The following is a 15,608-nucleotide window of genomic DNA, read 5'->3' on the forward strand; positions in this document are numbered from 1 at the left end:
GAGTGGAAACTCTGTCAAACCCCAAATCCTTTAGAAGATGACCTTCCTTCTCAGCCTGGAAATGAGCTGCACATTCCCTTTGAAACTGTGTCTCTAAGAAATCCCTGACAAAGTCCCACTTACAGCTTTTTGCTCTGGTTTGGCAGTGCAGAAGAGCAATTCTCCATCCACCAGCTCCAGACTCCACTGCCTCAGGAGCACGGCCCACTCGCCAGCTTTGGCCCACTCGTGGCACTTCTAGAGGAGGAAGAACGTGCAATTGCATAATTCCAGCCAATAAAGAAGGAAGAATGGGACAGACAAAAGAGATCCAGGCATTCAGCTGGGACTGTGGAGAGTTTGGGTCCTTGCCAATTGGATGTGTGTCCCCAGCTGCAATCTCTGGGCCTGCAGCAGAGTCTCACTCACCTGCCAAAGCAGAAAGCTCAGGCACTGTGCTCGCAACGGGCTCGTCTGATGCAGAGCTGTGACAGCAATGTCAGGGCAGAGCCAGCCCAGCTGGGCCCAGGGCTGAGCCCAGCAGAGCCCTGGCAGAGCCCAGAGCAGCCTCAGCACCCGCAGAGCCTGGCTGCAAGGAGAGAAAGCAAAAAGTGCCCGTCAGCTGAGAGCTCCTGTGCCCTTGTGCCAAGGCCTGCGGTGCCCAGGCCATGCTGGCTGTGCCCAGAGCTGCCCATTCCTGCTGCCTTTGGCAGCAGAGCAGGAGGGCAGCACATGTGCCCAGCCTGCAGCCAGCCACGGCACATGCAGCCCTCAGTAGCTTCCTAGAGTCAAAAAGCAGCTGGGCAGCTGACTGAAGAATTCATTACATCTGCCCCAGCAAAGGGGGAACCTTTGGTGCCCAGCCAGGCCGTGCCATGCCCAGATCAGGGAGCATCCCCCTGCCTGTGGACTCACCTGCGAATTGGGCCTGGAGCCTGGCTTTGAAGAAGGTGCCAGAATCCAAGTCCATCATCTTCAGCTGGCCAGGCTGGGAAGAGATTGTCATCCCTGAGGTTGTCCTTGGTGTCTCCAGCAGCAGCCCCACCTGGAACAGCTTCTCCAGAGGCTCCTTCTCCTGCCCTGGGGCCAGACCAGGCTGTCAGGGCTCTGCCCAGGGCCCCAGCCATCCATGAACAGGACAAACAAAACCAGGGGGATGGTGGTCACCAGTGCTTGCCACACCAGGTCTGCAGCTCAGCTCCAGCCCAAGAGCTGCATATTCCCTTCTGCTGACCCCTGCTCAAAGCTACAGGCAGGACAAAACCAGCCTGGTTTGCTTTGCCACTGATTGCCAAGAGATGCGTGGAGCTGGTACCTGCCAGGCCCCTGGATCCAAATGTGCACGTGGATCTCTCCCATCTTCTAGGGCAGAGGAACACCCTTCACCCAAGGATGACAGAAAAGATCTTCTAAGGATGGCCTCTCCGAGGGCTGCATGGACAAACACCTCTTAATGATATCCTGGCAGTCTGGGGAGAGAAACCAGAAATCATCAGTCAATTGGAGAAGTTGCCCCCCTGTTCCCATGCCCAGGCCATGCTGGGTGTGCCCAGAGCTGGGCCTAAACTTCCCCATGGATGTTCTGTTTGGAGGACAGCAGGAGAGCAGGACATGTGCCACCTCCTCAGCAGCTGCCAGAGCGGGATGCCCATGAGCCTGCTCCTGTCTCCCAGCAATGGTACTGCCCCCGTGCCCAGAGATGAGGATCCACCTTGAGAGAGCCATCGTGGGAACAAGATCCGCCCCCGGATGATCTCCTGGCCCCTCCTGAATGGGTGCTTCCCCATGACCAGGTGGCACAGCAGGAGGCCCAGGGACCAGATCGTGGCTGCCTCGCCGTGGTAGCGTTGGTGCTGGATCCACTCTGGTGGGCTATAGGACAGGGTTCCTGTGGAACACAGACAGAGATCAGCAGGGGGATGCTGCTGCTCCCAGAGCCTGGCCCCAGCATCCCTGGCCATGTGGGGGCTGCCCCAGAGGCACATGGAGTGAGAGCTGCCCTCTCACCAGCACCTGGGACTTGTGCACAAACTCGGGGCTGGAAAAGAAGCCACCGGTGCTGGAAGAGGGCAGCACAATCCCTGGGAAGGCCCAACCATGACACACAAAGAAGAAACCCACCCAGTAGTGGAGAAAACTCACTCTCCTCCCCACCTCCATGGCCCCCAAAAATGTTAATAAGCCAAGGCAAACAAGGAGAGCGGAGCAGTCCAGCCCTTCCTCGCCTGCACACCAAACCATCTGGGGCATGGGGTCAGACTCCCATCTCTGCTACCCCCATGGGGGTTTGTGTCGGGCTGGCTGCCCCACCTCCAGCCCCAGCCCAGGCCACAGTGGGTGCTGAAGGCTGTCAGCAGGGCTGGGAGCTGGCCGCCCTCACACCCCACCCAGAACAACTCGGCTCCAGCATCAATCCTATCCCGGCTGCAATAGGGGGAAGCCCCAGTGCTGCACCCAGGCTGGGCCACAAGATGCCCAGGAGCATCCCCTGCGAGGGCTCACCTGCAAACTGGGTGTAGGCTGTGTCTTGGAGGAAGGCGCCACAGCCAAAGTCGATCAGTTTCAGCTGCCCACTGGCCAGGTCGAGCAGAATGTTCTCGGGCTTGATGTCCCTGTGCAGGACCCCGCAGCTGGTGCAGTGCCGCACGGCCTCCAGCACCTGGCGGAACAGCCCCCGCGCCTCCTCCTCGGGCAGGAACCCCCGCTCCGCCAGGAAACCCGAGAGTTCCTGGCACCGCTCCGGACGCTCCAGCACCAGCAGGAAGCTGTCGGGGAGCTCAAGCCACTCCAGGAGCTGAATAACACCACCACAGCCACGGGACACCTTGGCCAGCAGCACGATCTCCAGCGGGGCGCTGGTGCCGTCGGGCTGCGGGAGGAGCGCGGTGCCGTCAGTGGGGCCGAGGCCGTGCCGGGGCTCTGGGAGCCCTCAGCCAGCCCGGGATGCTCTGCACGCCCCGCTCAGCCCACGCCCGCTCTCCCCGCAGGGCTCCCAGCGGCTCCTACCCTGCCGGGCCCCGGCTCCTCGCCGCCTGGCACGGCCCGGCTGCTGCCGCTGGCCCCGCTCACTCACCAGCTCGCCCCAGTGCCGGATGCGATCCCGCGGCACGCGTTTGATGGCCACCTGCGAGCGAGGGAGAGCAGCGGGCAGAGCTCGCCACCCGTCCCGCCGCGCCCCGACCTTCTCCTCCTCCTACCTCCTCCTCCGCCCCTTCCTCCCGCGCCCGCCGCCGGCCCCGCCGCTCACCGGGGCGCCGTCCGAGAGCCGCGTGGCCGCGAAGACGCTGCCGAAGCCGCCGCGTCCCAGCAGCGATCCCAGCCGGTACCGCTCCTGCAGGGCCTCCTGCGCCTCACCTGCGGGCGAGACGCGGCTGTCAGCGCTCGGCTCGGGGCCAGCAACGACCCCCGAGCGCCCCTCACCCGCCCCGGGCCCGGCATCCCCACCCGCCCCGGGCCCCGGCGGCTTGGGGCTGGAGGCCGCGCTGCCGAGCGGCGGAGCTCGGGCCGGGGAAGCCGCAGCGGAGGTGGCGGGAGCGGCCGCGCCGCGTGTGTCCTCCGCGGGCCGCGGGAGGAGCCGGGGCCGGGGCCGGGGCCGGGGCCGGGACTGGACCCTGCGTCGGGTCCGGAGCCGGGCTCGGGCCAGGCGGAGCCGAAGGGCGGCGATGCCGCCCCCGCCCCAGGCACTGATGCCCGCCCAGCAGCGCCACCGCCAGTACGGCCAGAGCCGGGCGGAGGCGAGACCGCGGCGGGACGGCCGGGGCCGGGCTCGGGGCAGCCCCGCCCGGGGCCGGGGGCGGGCCGGGGGCATGGCCCGGCCCGGCAGGGGAGAGGGAGGCGGGGAGAGGAGAGGGACGCCGGGCAAGGGACCCCGAGAGAAGGGTGCCCGACAGCGGGAAAGGGAGAGAAAGAGAAAGAAAAAGAGAAATGGAAAGAGTGTTGAAAACTATCTGTTTGCTGCTGCTGCTGTCGCCGCTGCTGCTGCCGCTGCTGCTGCCGCTGCTGCAACTGAGGCACCGGGGCCGTTCGTCCCCGTGTCCGTTCCCCGCTCGCCCCACGAGCCCCACGTTCGAGCCCCGCGCGCCCCGGGGACAGCCCCTCCGTCTGCCCAAACACGGGAACTTTGCAGCCTTGAGCCCGGATGCAGAGCCCTGACTCCTGCGCACTGGCACAGCGATCCCCTCGCCTGCTGCTGTGCATTGTCCTTGCTGAGGGTCAAACACTTTCGGGGCACCTTCCCTTGGGGTAGGATTCCTACCTGAGCCCAGCACTGCACTTACATGTCCAGTGTTGCTTTCCAGTAAAAACAGGAGAAGGAAAACTGTGTGTGGCTCATGGTATTTTAGAGTGTCTAAAAATCCCTAAGTCACTGATCTTAGAGGTGAGGTACATCTGGAATTACTGGGATGCAACATGGAAAAGGGGAGCATAGAAATAAATAGAGGAAAACATCTTGGATTGTTTCTTCCATTTTCATTTCACTTCTGGAAAGCTGTTTCAGTTTTACAGGAATCTTCTCCTGTCTGCTCTTCCCAAGAATTTCTCCTGGAGAACAAGGTCAAGCTTCTGTCACAAGATTTGCCACCCGGAAATTATGCCACTGGTGCAATTTTCATTGTGACAGTTTGTGCTGGCTTAGGGCAAATTTTGGGAGGAAACCTCCAAAAGGAATCAATCTAGAAAGGAAGTTCAAGCAGCCCCTACCCCTACTAGTTCAGGAAAAGACTTCCCTCGAGAAAAGTGAAAAAAACCCCAGTTTATTAAACAAGTAAAGTATTCACAAGCATGAAAAATGCATAATATTAAATAAAACCTCGGACAGTGCTGAAGAGATGGAAAATTCAGAAAGTCCTTGTTGTGGGTTGTAGTTGGCTCACTCGGTCTCTTCTAAGTCCCTCTGGTGCTGGAATGCAGCGTCCCAGAGCTCAGGGGGCCACAGGTGTGAGCTGCCAGTGTTTGTCTGGGTTTTCAGCCCAGAGCAGGTTTAAACAGTTCCAAGAAAAAGGAAAGTCACAGCCCGAGGAACTTCTCTGCCTAAGCTAGCTAAAACCAAATTGCTAGACCTGGGCTGTGAAGGCATCGGGAAATTTCCAAATCTGTGCACTGGCAGTCTAGGCAAACACTAGATCTCGATGGTGCTGGAGTCAGAACCTTGAAATTTCCAAATTTTAGATTTCTGTGCCAGCAAATCACTGGACTTGGGCTGTGCGGGCACCAGGAAATTTCCAAATCTGGGTACTGGGGCAGCAAACACAAGACATGGGAGGTGCCAGACCCAGTAGCAGAAAGTTGCCGGGTTTTGGATTTCTGTGCCAGCAAATTGCTGCACTTGGGCTGTGCCAGAATAGGGAAATTTTCAGGTCAAGGCACTGGCAGTGCCAGCAAACCCCACATTTCAGGAAGGATTGGATCTGGACCCTTCCCTTCCCTTCCCTTCCCTTCCCTTCCCTTCCCTTCCCTTCCCTTCCCTTCCCTTCCCTTCCCTTCCCTTCCCTTCCCTTCCACAAGGTGCCAGAGGGGCTGGAGAGCAGCCAGGCAGAAAGGGACCTGCAGGGACTGATGGACAGCAGGCTGGGCATGAGGCAGCAGTGTGCCCAGGTGGGCAAGAAGGCCAATGGCTCCTGGCCTGGCTCAGGAATGGTGTGGCCAGCAGGAGCAGGGCAGGGATTGTTCCCTGTGCTCAACACTGCTTGGGCAGCACCTTGAGTGCTGTGTTCAGTTCTGGAGCCCCCAATTAAGAAGGACATAGAGGGGCTGGAGCGTGTCCAGAGAAGGACAACAAGGCTGAGGATGGGTCTGGAGCACAAGAGCTTTGAGGAGTTGCTGAGGGAGCTGAGGTTGTTTATCCTGCAGAAGAGGAGGATCAAGGGAGACAGGGCAGTGTCAGGACACAGGGTGGACTTGATGATCTCCAAGGTCTTTTCCAGCCTTGCTGATTCTGGGATTCTCTGGAACCACCCTTGGAGCAGTTGCAGGAGGAGCCCTGGGCCTCCTCTTCAGCAGCTCCAGCAGCCCAGGTCCCTCAGCTTCTCCTGCCAGCCCCAAAGCCCATCCTGTCAGTCCTGCAGAGCCTCTGCAGCTCCTCCTCACTGCCCAGAACACGGAGTCCCAGAGCCAGACACAGCAGCCCAGATGTGCCCCCCTGGCCTGGGGTGCCTCTGGCAAGGGAGCAGCACCAGGCACTGCAGGAGCCTGCAGACAATTCCTGCAGCACTTGTAGGATGATCCTGCTGCCCAAGGGACGTTCCCATGGTGCCAAGTCAGGAACTGCAATGGGGAGTGGGGCCAGAGAGGAAAGGGCAAACAGGGATGAGCTGTTTGCAGGGGAGGGGACAGGGCTGGGCAACAGGAAGAAACTTGCAGCAGGAAGAGTGAAAAAAGCAAAGGTGAAGTCAAGGAAATGCTGAAGGCATTTTGGGGGTGGCTGCTAGGCAGCCCTGGCTCTGAGCAACAGCGTCTGCAGTGGGACAGGGAACTCTCAGCGGATGGGAACAAACTCTCTGCCTGACTGCAGAAGCCAAGAAAAAACTGAGTGGTTTCCCCGGTGTCCCCCAGCCCTTGCTGGCCCATGGGGCTGTTGGCATTTGTGCTCCCTCAGGTTCATGTCCCCACAACCACAGCATGGGGGTGCTCCCTCTGCTCTGTGCAATGCAAACAGGGGCTGCTGAGCCAGTGCTGCCGTGTCTGTGCCTGCAAGGATGGGGCACCTGTGTGAGCTGGGGGAGAGGCCAGGGCTGCAGAGGGGGGATGTCATTGGCAGCTCCATGAGGATGCTCTGGGACGCTGCCCTGGGCTGTGCAGCGCACTGGGGATGGATCAGCCCCTGCTCTGCTGCTCCTTCCCATCTCCCCCAGGGCCCTTGCAGAGCCCCAGCCATGCTGTTTGCCCCCAGCCTGCCCACGGCCAGCCTGGGGCTGCTCACGGGGTTTTCTGTGCAGAGCATTGGCCTGGCCGTGTTCTTGAGAGAGCCTGGGCAAGGAGCCTGGAGCCCCCAGGCCCTGGGCTGAGGCGTCAGTGCCGCCCCAGCAGTGCCCATGGCCTGTCCCTGCTGCAGCCCTGGCACTGCCACCCCCAGGGCTGTGCCCGGCCCCAAGAGCACTCAGGCCCTGCATCAACACCAGGGCCACCAGGGCAGCGGGGCAGGGCCATGGCAGCAGCACTGGCAACACCAAGTGCTGCTGCTGCTGGGCACAGCTGCTGGGCCAGCACTGATCTGCCCCCAGCTCTGCACACAGACATTGGTGCTGCACCTCCAGAGAAGGCAACAAAAGGGCATCTCTGCAGAAAACTTGGCTGGGAGATCCTTTAGTTCCTTTAAAGCCACCAAGACTGCAGCCCCTCCTTGACACAGTCTGTGGCCACAGGAACTCTTGAGATACACAAAATGTGAAATGGAATGAACTGTGGCTTTTCTTTTGGAAAATATGGAAAAACTACAATCAAGGGAAAAAAAACCACCAGCAAGAAAACCAACAAGAGCTATCTAAGATGACTTTTATTACAAGTGATTTGCAAAAACTGTCATCTAATTTAGTCTTTCTGAATGCATCCAGCCATCAGTCTCCACACGGCAGCCTTGAGCTCCTGGTTCCTCAGGCTGTAGATGAGGGGGTTCAGGGCTGGAGTCACTACCGAGTACAGAACTGACAGGGTCAGATCCAGGGATGGAGAGGACATGGAGGGGGGCTTTAGATAGGAAAATATACCAGTGCTTATAAACAGGGAGACCACAACCAGGTGAGGGAGACAGGTGGAAAAGGCTTTGTGCCGTCCCTGCTCAGAGGGGATCCTCAGCACAGCCCTCAAGATCTGCACATAGGAGAAAACAACGAACACAAAACAACCAAAAGCTAAGGAGGCAGTGAAAACAGAAACTCCAAGTTCCCTGATGTAGGGTTTGGAGCAGGAGAGCTTGAGGATCTGGGGGATTTCACAGAAGAACTGGCCCAGGGCATTGCCATGGCACAGGGGCAGGGAAAATGTATTGGCCGTGTGCATGAGAGCAGTTAGAAAGGCACTGGCCCAGGCAGCTGCTGCCATGTGGGCACAAGCTCTGCTGCCCAGGAGGGTCCCGTAGTGCAGGGGTTTGCAGATGGACATGTAGCGGTCGTAGCACATGATGGTCAGGAGAGAAAACTCTGCTATGATAAAGAGCTGAGCAGCACATCCTGTGTAGGAGATGTCCCTGGTGTCCCAGAGGGAATTGTGCATGGCTTTGGGGACAGTGGTGCAGATGGAGCCCAGGTCAGTGAGGGCCAGGTTGAGCAGGAAGAGGAACATGGGCGTGTGCAGGTGGTGGCCGCAGGCTACGGCGCTGATGATGAGGCCGTTGCCCAGGAGGGCAGCCAGGGAGATGCCCAGCAAGAGGCAGAAGTGCAGGAGCTGCAGCTGCCGCGTGTCTGCCAATGCCAGCAGGAGGAAGTGCCTGATGGAGCTGCTGTTGGACATTTGCTGATCCTTGGCATGTGGACCTGTTCATGGAGAAAAAGACAGTGTAGAGATAGAGGAGACACCCGTAAGCAAAATCAAAGCAATTTCCCATACGCTGTCCCCTGTAAGTGACACAGACCTCCTTTTGTGTTCAAGTGTTCTGCAGTTTTCTTTTTAAGCTCCCTCCATGTCTGTCTTGGTATTCTTGGATATCATAAGCCCTCAGCATTTTTGCTGCCCCCCGGGAGAATAGAGTGATTTCTCTGAGACAAAGTGATGAGTGGAGACTAAGGGGAGGTGTTCTTTCATTCTGATCTGTTCAGATTTTGTCAGGGGTTTAAACTTTAGCAGGTGGAGGGTGATCAACTTCCCATGTTTATTCCCAAAAATGCCTTAGGTACTGCTGAGAGCAGATGGATCCACCACAGCCCAGCTCCACATTTGTGGCCAAGGACTCTCTTTGCTCATTTCACCAACCCAGCAGCATTTTCAGTGTAACAACACCGCTGCCTTTCCCCACCAATCTTATATCTCAGAGATACTCCAGGACAGGTTTGTGCCCTGGATTGAAGCTCCCAGCTTGGACTGAAATCTCAGGGACACTTCTAAGTGTCCTTATGATGGTATTGGATGAAGGGAGATGCAGCTCCTTCCCTGGCTGCACTGACAGCATTGCCCAGAGCCGGGCACTGGGGACAGCGTCACCCTGAGCCAGCGGTGCCCCCTGCCAGAGCCCCCAGGGCCGGGCAGATGCTCCCAGCCCTGTGCTCTGCAGAGGGAACTGGGCCCGGGGCTGCAGAGCTGCCCCACGGCTCTGCTGCAGCTCTGCCTGCACAGGAGGGGCTGCACACCTTGGAGCCCCGGCCCTGAGGGCAAAGGCTGGGCTGGGGCACAGGAGGGAGGGGGCTTGTTCAGAGGGAGGGGCTGCACTGGAGGGGATCCTGTGGGCATCTCTAAACTCTCCCTGCCACAGCATTGCTGGGTTTTGTTTTCTTTCATTCCCTGATCTTCTCTCTGCTTCCCGCAGATTTCCCTGCTGCAGGTGTTTCCCTGTGCCTGATCTCTCTGTGCCAGCACTCACAGACCCCAAAAAATCTCTGTGCACTCTCCTTGGTCCTACAGAACCCTGCCTGTTTGCAGGGCACTGGATGGGGCAGGTTCTGTTTGCAGCTTGGAGAAAGGACAGCTCAGACTGAGCCTGATGGGTCATGCAAAGGTGATGCTGGTGCTGTCCATGGGCAGAGGAGTGGCTGAAAGTACATTAGGAATCTCCTGTGAACCTATTGATCACTAAAAGTAACAGTTCAGATTTCTCAGGTACTTGTCAAAATTCATAATCATCCTTTAATATTTATACCCCCTCCCCGTCATCCTCCAATAGTAGGAAACTGAATACAGTCTTAGGAATTTTCCTCATTTTTATCAAAATCCTTGTCTTGGAAATATTCTGTGACTGATCAGAACCCCTCAGTACATCAGAGCTTCATGAGCATTTCACCTCCCCTGCACCAGAAATACCCAGAGTTGTACTCACAGAGTCTATAGGCATTGGAATGGTCCAGCAGCAGGAGATGGCTCCAGGAGCTGCAGCTGCATTGTCCTGCAGCCAGAGGTTCCTGTGCCAAGGGCTGGCAGTGATTCTGCCCCAGGCACTTCTCAGCACCTTCCCAGCCGTGACTGATTGAGGCTCTCTGTGCCTCTGTGCTGTGCCTGGGGTGGCTGCAGGCAGTGCCCCAGCCCTGCTGGGCTGGCAGAAGAGTGCTCATCAGGAGAAATGTGCTTTTGAAGCTCTTCTTGGTTACCAGGAGCTGCATCTGTACCAGGAGCCCAGCTCAGCTCAGCAGCACAGATACAGGACTAGGACTGTAATGAGCCTCTGGGGCTTTGTGCTCAGGCCCTGAACATCAGTCCCTGAGAAGGAGCTGAAGAAACCTCTCCAGAACTCCAAGTCAGAATCCAACTCCAAAGTTTCTTGGACTTGTAATGGGTCCCACTGAGGGACACGACTGAAAAAGTGTCCCCAGACCCCAGGCAGAGCAGAGAACTGGAGGCAGTGATGACAGGTGGGGACAAAGAGAAGCCAAGTCTTGGTGCCCTGGGGCACAGCAGGGTCTGTACCACCAAGGGCTGGGAGGAGACACCTTGTCCTGAGGCCCTGGGGCCTCCTGGCGCAGCCCCAGCCAGGCTGGGCACTGTCAGCCCCTTGTCCTGCCCTCAGCATCCCCCCCTAGCCCACATCCCAGTGGCCTCAAGGATCTGCTGGAAGGAGTCCCTGGGGAGCCTTGCTCAGGAATGGGGACTACTGAATGCTCCCTGCAGGGATTGCAGGTTTTTCAAAGGACTTTGGGTTTGGCTTTTGCCTTGGAGTCTCTGAGAGCTTTGTGCAATGATGGCCTCCAATTATCTGCTGTAATTAGTCCCTGGAGAGGCTTTGTCAGTAACAACACTCAGTGGGGCTCATTAATGCTTCAAGGTACTTCAGTTCCTTTAAGGTACTTGGTGTTTCTGTTTTGATACAGACTCTGTGAGAGGTTTGTGGATTCATGACCCCAATTATCTACTTTAACAAGTCCGTTGGGAGCTTTGTACTGACACTCAGTGGGGCTCATTAATACTTTGAGATACTCAAGGTTTTTAAGGTACTTTGGAATTTCCTTTCCACGCTGAGTCTCTGAGAGGTTTTTGTGCCATTCTGGCCTTCAATTCTGTCCTCCAAGGAGTCCACGAGGAGCCTGTGTTGGGGATGGACCTCAGTGGGAGCCATGAATGCCTTGAGACACTTTGCGGTTTTCTTCTGACTTTGACTCCTGGAAAGGTTTGTGCAATCTCCTCTCAGGCCCTAAGGTTCAAGGGCTCAGCTCCAAATGCACAGTGAGGCGCATGAGGATCAAGCAAATCCTGACAAACCATGGCTCTGCCTTGATTTCCCTCTGCTCTCATGGAGCTCATCAGGAAGCTGTCTGTAGTGGTTTTTGTTCACTAATTTGAGATTTCTTGGAGAATACAGCAATGATTGTGATGGGTTCAGTGTTGGCTATATACCAGTACACTCACTAGATTATACGTACTTATTTCCTGCTGTGAGGTAGGATTAGGAGAAAGGCAAAGTAGCCTCAAAACTTTAAAAGGGTATAAAGAAAAGTTTATTACCAGTAACTAGAAGAAAGAGTAATATGAATGCAAAAAAAACTTTTGGAACACTTCTCCTCTCCCTGCAAGCTTTTCTTTCTTACTGACAATGAAAGAGACAAAACCTAAAATTTTCAGTCACTTTGCCACCTCTAGAATAGTTTTTCTTCAATTCACATAGGGAAAGGAGTCTCTCCCATGCTATGGAAGCTTTACAAGAAAACATATTTCTCGTGGCTCTCAATTCCCATGAACATCAGCCTCCCAGAAAATCTGCAATCATGAAGTCCCTCCCATTTTTTCACATCTTTTGCCACATCTGTGTTTATGGGCATGTTAGTTTATGGGATATTAGTTTAAAGATGAGCTGCTTAGGAACAAAGGTTCTCTTCATCTATTTCTGAAATCATCTTCATATCTACAAACAGAGGTCTTCTTCTCTTCATGAGGCACAGGGTCTCATCACTAGTCTCTCTTTCTCTGTTCAAATTTCTCATGGGATCATAGCTACTTCAAGGTTTGCTTACTTTAGCATGGAGGTTTTTGCTGAACAAGTCATCTTCCCATGCTTTTCAATGCCTTATAGGGAAAAAGAGAGTCTGATGTATCAATTACATCCTTCTCCATTGCTTTACAAGAGGATTTCAGCTCCAAGATCAAGACATCTCCTCATCCCTCCTATCTGGGACTCAGCTTCCACTTCACTGACCTCCATGTCTTTGTGCTGCTCATGTATGTATCTGCACTTTGTCCTTTTCTCTCCCTCGAGGGAGGATGGAAGCACTGAAAGAGTTCATATCTCACCCGGGGCCTGCAGATGGTTCTGTGACCCCGGCCGGGCTCGGTGCTTGTGGCCGGAGCTGTTTTATGATGGAGGTTTCTGCAGCAGCTGCGCTGGGGCTGTGTCAGGATGGGCCGCGCTGGGGCAGGGCCAGGATCTCAGCAGCCAGGCCAGAACTCAGCAGCAGCATGGCCGAGGCCGATGGCTTCTCCTCCCCCTGCCTGGGGCTTGCGGCTGAACCCCAACGGTGGCAGAATCTTGGCCGAGCCGGCCCGGCCCGGGGCTGCTCCTGGGGCCCGGTGGATCATGGCTCAGCCTGGGCTGGCGGCGGGGCAGGGCTCAGCAGAGCTCAGATGTTCACAACTGCAGCCATGGCCCGGCCGGGCCTCGGCCCCGCGGCCTCCCCTGCCCTGCCCGGCAGCCGATGGGGCCTGGCGGGGTCCCTGGGAATGGGCCCGGCCCCACGGCAGGAGCCGCCCAGCCCGGCCTGGCTGAGATGGGGGCCGGGTCGGCCTTGTTACCTCTTTGCCAGCCAGAAGGGAAAGAGACCCTCTGTCCTGGTTTGAAAAGCAAGTGAGTTTTTGGGATGCTGTAGTTAAACCAATAGGTGCCCAGATTTGAATATTGGCACGTGGTGTGGCCACTGAGGACATGGATACGCCTCTGAGAACACAGGGGGTTAAAAGCAGAGAACTGCCAAGAAAACTTTCTTTTTTTTCTGGTGGGTGAAAGAAACCTATGTTGTTAGCTTTTTCTGCTATTTGAAATATTCCTGATTGTTGGATCCAAATTATTCCTAATTGCTGTAAGTTTCTTGTTCACTGCATGTATTATTTTGCTATGATGTTTCATCATACTTATAAAAAAAGACATGCATCTCATTCTTAAAAAACAAAAAAGAAGAGGAATGAACGCCTTATGAACATTCAAGTAATGCAATATGTACATGAGAAATTTGGACAACTAATCATTTTGAATAATGCAATATTTACATGAGAAATTTGGAAAAAAGATCATCACATCTAAATCCCAATAGGCTCTATCACAGTGAAGCCTAATTAATTCATTAACTTCAGGAGAAGATGTGCCTGTGTTTTATCATTAGCAGTTCAAAGCAGTCACCTGGTCATTCCATCAGATACTGATCAGTTCTGAAAAAATGAGGCCCAGTGAAAGGAGAAATAACCTCATCACCTTGCAGCCTTTGTGGCCAGAGCAGGAGCAGAAGGAGCACTGCCAAGACATGGCTGTGGCTGGAAACTGACAGAGGCAATTTGCCAACAAAAGCCTCATGGCATCCTCATGGTACAGTGCTCCTACGAACCTTCTGCAGTTATTCCCTGCTCCAGTGCCCAGGAGGACATTCAGTGATGTCAAAGATCAGCATTTCCAGCTCACAGACTTTCTCATCCTTCTCAACTAATTGGAAACGATGGTCATTTCTTTTCATTTCCCTAAGAGACATTGGACATTTTTCTTTTGTTTTCTCATGCTGCAAAACCCTGTGTCAATGACTTGATAGAATTTGGTAAGTTTTGTTGATTGTAATTGGTCATTTATCTATCTTATCCCATATCTAATAGATAACCAGTGACAACTGTGATGAGATAATACCCTCACAAGAGTGAGCTGTTTCAACATCAGAACATAGGAGCCTTTTTTAAATGAACGAAAAGGGGGAGATGTCATAGACCAGTAGAATAATGATAAAAGAAAGGCCTTTTGAAATCAGGCCTTCTTCTGCCATATTAATAGCTAGCCTGTCATCTCTTCTGAGTGCAGCTAAGCAGTTACAAGTTCCCATGTGAAGCTATTTGGAGAATGAGACTTTGTGAACAATCTATTCTGAGGGTGAAAAACTGCAAAAATGCACCTGCAACAACAAGGGATTAGTCCCATGAGACTCGGTGAAGAGAACAGGTAAACAATACAATAGAGAGATTTGATGCACAAGTAAAATCTAATTTATTAACCAATAACAGAAGAACTGCTAAGAAATCTATGAACTAACTAATGTTGCACACGAGGTCTGTCAAACTGTGTAAAACGAATTTTGTGAATAAAGAGTAAAGAGTTCTCCAGCTCAGCTGGGTCTTCTGGGATTGCAGTTCCCCCCTTCTTTAGGGCTTTGCTTTTGCACTTCTTAGGGCTTTGGTTTCGCTCTTCTCTGGAGCTTTGGGTTCCTTCTTCTTTAGGGCTTTGGTTTCCTTCTTTTCTGGCGCTCTGGTTTCCTTCTCTGGGATTTTGGTTTCCTTCCTCTCTGGGAATTTGGTTTCCTTCTTTTCTGGGATTTTGCTTTCCTTCTTCTCTGGGATTCTGCTTTCCTTCCTCTCTGATGCTTTTGCATGGGCTTCTTTCTTCTCCCGGGTCTTGGTTTTCCCCTTCGCTGGTTTTGGAGCTTGCTTCCCAACAGAGACACTCTTCTTTTCCTTCTTCTGCCTCTCTTCCTCCTTCTGCCTCCCTCGCTCCTCTAAGGCTTTTGCCTCCTCCTCGACCTTTTGAGCTGGCTCCTTCAGCTCCCTTCTGCAGACAAAACAGAAAACATGGCTGCGAGTCCCACCAGAAACTTGGGCTCCCTAGTCCTGGCTGGCCCTGCACTTCATTCCTTGACCCTGAGGCCATTTCCATGAATTCTCCTCAACCCACATAGGTTGGGAACATCCCAAGTGAGGGCATGGGTGGAAGGGGACCTCCAGGACCAGCCAAACCCGAGCTTTGCCATCATAAGGTGTTGACTGTGCAAGCTCCCTCTGAAGGCACAGCCAGACCCCTCCAGCCCCTGCCAAAGGCTGATCCAACAGCTCTCTGTGCTGGTGCCTGGAAACGCCCTTTGTCTCTTGGCTTCCCAGTTTAAATCAGAGCACAGATTGCTGACATCTGCTTAGCTCTCCTACAGTTCTTACTCAGCTCATTCAGCTCCCTTCTCCCTGGGCATAGCTGAAGCATGATTTTAAAGAGTTCAGATTTCAGCTGAGGGTTAGAAGCAATTCCCATTGATCAGGATGTAGGTTAGATAGGCAGACCATAGGTTAATGATTATGAGATGCTTAAGCTGGAGCTGATTGTGCTATTGTTTACCATTAGGAGCTTCTTTCTAGAAGGAAGTGGAAGAAGTGAACTGTTATAAGAACATCTTGAAACCAGTAGAACAATGGTTAGCACCTGGGCTTGATGTCAATCAATCACTAAGTTGGGGACCTTGGATGGTGCCAGAGGGTCACAGAGATCTGATGAAGATATTCCTGACTTCATCCCTTAAGACCACTGACCCAATTCGAGACCATTGACCCAA

The sequence above is a fragment of the Melozone crissalis genome, unplaced genomic scaffold, assembly GCF_028551555.1.
Source record: "Melozone crissalis strain CALT ecotype California unplaced genomic scaffold, PUWL_Pcris_2 ptg000099l_1, whole genome shotgun sequence".
Lineage (NCBI taxonomy): Eukaryota > Metazoa > Chordata > Aves > Passeriformes > Passerellidae > Melozone > Melozone crissalis.